We start from the raw sequence: 4,141 nt of genomic DNA, 5'->3' as shown, positions 1-4,141 counted from the left end.
CATCCGTCTCCCTCCTCATCATCCCTCCTCTTCATCCCATCTCCCTCCTCTTCATCCCTCCTCTTCATCCCTCCTCTTCATCCTGTCTCCCTCCTCTCCATCCCTCCTCCTCTTCCTCCTCTTCCTCCCCTTCTCTTCCTCTCAGTGTCTCGTTCTCGGAGAGCGGCTCAATGCTGCCGCCTAGCGGAGCAGAAACACATGGCAGCCGTCCAGAAGGAGGGGAGGGGGGAGGAGGGGGAGGAGGGGGGAGACAGCATTGTTTTGAATTCCTTCCCTTGTTTTAATTGAAGAGTTCATGTGTTTCCTCATCAAAGTATTACACACACACACACACACACACTGATACCTCAGCGATCATGTGACATCAGAGGAAGGTGAAAGTCAACCAGCTCTTTATAATCTCATGAATGCTGAGTCATGACTTCCCGTTAGTGTGTTTTCATGCAGCACGTTTACATCTTCTATCTGTTTAAGGTGACTCTGCACTTTTTGGTCACATCTGCTTTTAAAAAAAAACAAAGATGCATGATGTCATTTTTAAAGGAGTCGAGTTCAAAGATGTGAAAAGAAGCAGCTGCGGTTTCTTGTGTCTTTTATTGTAGCGGGGTGGTTTAAATGGCTGTTCTGGAGCTTTTGATCGTAATATGAAGAATCATTTAAAACAACAAGTTATTATTATAATGTAGTCTCCAGTCAAATGTATTTTATTAAAAACTAAAATAAACAAATAAAACTACATTTCTTAAATGTGAAAAAAGAAAATAGAAAAGTCATGAGTCCAGAAGAGACTTGTTTTTACCGAGTCATGAGTCCAGAAGAGACCTGTTTTTACCGAGTCATGAGTCCAGAAGAGACCTGTTTTTACCGAGTCATGAATCCAGAAGAGACTTGTTTTTACCGAGCCATGAGTCCAGAAGAGACTTGTTTTTACCGAGTCATGAGTCCAGAAGAGACCTGTTTTTACCGAGTCATGAATCCAGAAGAGACCTGTTGTTACCAAGCCATAAGTCCAGAAGAGACTTGTTTTTACCGAGTCATGAGTCCAGAAGAGACCTGTTTTTACCGAGTCATGAATCCAGAAGAGACCTGTTGTTACCAAGCCATAAGTCCAGAAGAGACTTGTTTTTACCGAGTCATGAATCCAGAAGAGACCTGTTTTTACCGAGTCATGACTCCAGAAGAGACCTGTTTTTACTGAGACATGAATCCAGAAGAGACTTGTTTTTACCGAGTCATGAATCCAGAAGAGACCTGTTTTTACCGAGCCATGAGTCCAGAAGAGACTTGTTTTTACCGAGTCATGAATCCAGAAGAGACCTGTTTTTACCGAGTCATGACTGCAGAAGAGACCTGTTTTTACTGAGACATGAATCCAGAAGAGACCTGTTTTTATCGAGTCATGAATCCAGAAGAGACCTGTTTTTACCAAGTCATGAGTCCAGAAGTGAACCTGGGAGTTGAGTCGGAGCATCGATGATGCAGAAAGAAGCGTCTCTGATTCCGGCTCCTGATTGGCCGGTTGAGGCAAAGTTCTGCCGAGGTTTATAAACACAACAAACGGAGGAATGTGGAGCGCCGATGACCTCATCAGTGACCTCATCCGTTCCATTACAAGGTCGCCGCCTCCTCACCACGGCTCGGGGACGGGCACACTTGGCGGCGCTTAGCCCATTAACGCCGTTGTGTGTGTGTTAGATAATTACCACTGTGTGTGTGTGTGTGTGTGTGTGTGTGTGTCTTTGTATAAACAAAGACGACTTATCTTTACATTCCACAGTGATGTCCATTTAAGCTTTTAACACGTTACTTAAACACACACACACACACACTCGCTTACCTCAGTTAGCCCAAGTGTGTGTGTGTGTGTGTGTGTGATGAGACCTATTTTCAATTTCCTCTGACCCTGGAACGACCTTTCACAGCCGAGGTGTTTAGCTTTGGCTTTAGAGGCTTAGTGGGACACAGGAAGTGGACACACACACACACGAGTCCACACACACACACACACACACACACAAGTCCACACACACACACACACGAGTCCACACACACACACACACACACACACACGAGTCCACACACACACACACACGAGTCCACACACACACACACACACACACACACACACAGGTCGACAAGGGAGAAGAAGGAGAGCAAGCTGTTAGTTTGGTTTTTATTCTGTCGTAAAAATAATCATGACTCAGCGTTTCATGTGAACAAACAACGTTGGTCATTTCTTGGTTCAAGTCCGAGTCTAGTCCCGAGTCTTTAAGAGGTCCGAGTCTAGTCCCGAGTCTTTAAGACTTTTGTTCTCACAGAATCTTAAAACAGTCGGAGCAGAAAACTGCAGATCTGGATCACTAGAGTCCCTGATCCAGGAGAGACAATTACTCAATAACATTAACTAAGAATGTGTAGTTCTCGTCTTCAGACGCACAAACAAACAAACACACAAACAAACAAATTAACAAAAACAGACCTGAAGACACAATTTAAAAAACATAAAACTATGAAAAGTAATAAATACGTGAAACACGGTCAAGATGTAAGACGGGAGGAAAAAACAGGTTTACCAGCCTATGATGACCTCATCACTACCACACACACACACACAGTAACACACACACACCCACACAGTAACACACACACAGTAACACACACACACACAGTAACACACACACACACCCGTGGCCCCCCGGTGACCTCACTGCCCGTGTGATGTTTGCCCGCTCGTTGAGCTATGACGTCATCACGCGCCGCCTTGCTGACTCACGCGTATCGCAGCAGACTCACAGTCGTTTCCACGGCAACGCGGCGGTTTACAACAGAGCAGTCAACAGCCAGAAACTCATTTAGAGCCGACGCAGGGCGTTTGCATCATCAGCCTTTTGTTTGCTGGTGTTTCAAAGCAAAGTGGGGGGGGGAGCAGGGAATTATGGGAATTATAGGAATTATGGGAATTGTGGGAAGTCGGTCGACGCCGGAGGGGGGCTATTATCTCTTGGTGGAGCTCGTGTGATTTACCAATTAGGACACACATTTGGTAATCAGGGCGGTAAACGTTAAACTTCTGACCCCGACTTTTATTATGTGAGTAAAAGTATCGTCAGAGTGTCATCGGCAAATAAACGGAACGTTGGATTATTTAACGTGTTAGCAGCATTTGTAGCGGGACGAAGCGGAAACTCTTAAGAGATACGAAAGTGGTGACAAAAAGCTGTCGAGCGAGAAATGCAAAGGCTAGCATATAGTATACTTACAAATATTACAATTACAATATTTAAACTTGCCACCCACAAAAAAAAATTAACAACCATGGTCTCCGACATTTCTGAAAACGGTGTCCAACACGGCGCAACTCTTGAACGGAGCCATGTTCATCACGGCGGTTGTTAGCGGTGCTATCCAGTAACGTTAAAACTTCGTAATCCAGGTGACAATAATAATAAGATACGTATTATTCTCTCTTATTTAGTTTATTCCTATTTTAAGCTCGTCTTTGGGGAGTCTGCGGGTTGAAGAGGTTAACGGCCGTAGAAAAGTAATATCTGAAACAATTTGCAGAGTGACTGTGGAAAAAGAGCATCATGGGAAAAAGGCTTTTATTGTCTTAATTTGAAATGGCTTGGTGAACCTTCTCGCTGTGTAATCACAGGCTGCATCAATTAGCGCCGCACATTTTTATCATCCTGTGTTAGGTAACCTCCGTCCGAACAGCTGCAGATTAATACGCAATAAAAACCTCGGATAACAAAGAGCTGGCAGCGCCGCGAGGAAAACAACAAACAACAGAAAGGCCACCGAAACGCAGAACCGACGGAACCGAGAACCTCAGAGTCGGCGGCAGACACAGATGGTTCGTTTTACTGCCGAGGGCTTTTTGTTTTCGCTGCTAATGAACGACATCCTCATGTTTCCGAACAGGACGCTAACGAACACGCCGCTAACGTGAGATTCATTAAAGCTTCGCCTTCGTTTCTGGGTCAGAAGGTCAAATATCGTTAATTCGTCCGTCGCACTTTTTAGGAAAACAATGTGACTCATGTCTCAAACGTGGGAGAGGTTTTTTGGGGGGGAGGGGTGGGGGTTATATTAAGTAGGAAGGGAAGGATCCAGGATCAGTGACTAAGCGTGCTTCAAC

Source organism: Eutrigla gurnardus, assembly GCF_963514095.1.
Source record: "Eutrigla gurnardus genome assembly, chromosome: 23".
Classification (NCBI taxonomy): Eukaryota; Metazoa; Chordata; class Actinopteri; order Perciformes; family Triglidae; genus Eutrigla; species Eutrigla gurnardus.
This window is presented reverse-complemented; position numbering follows the sequence as displayed.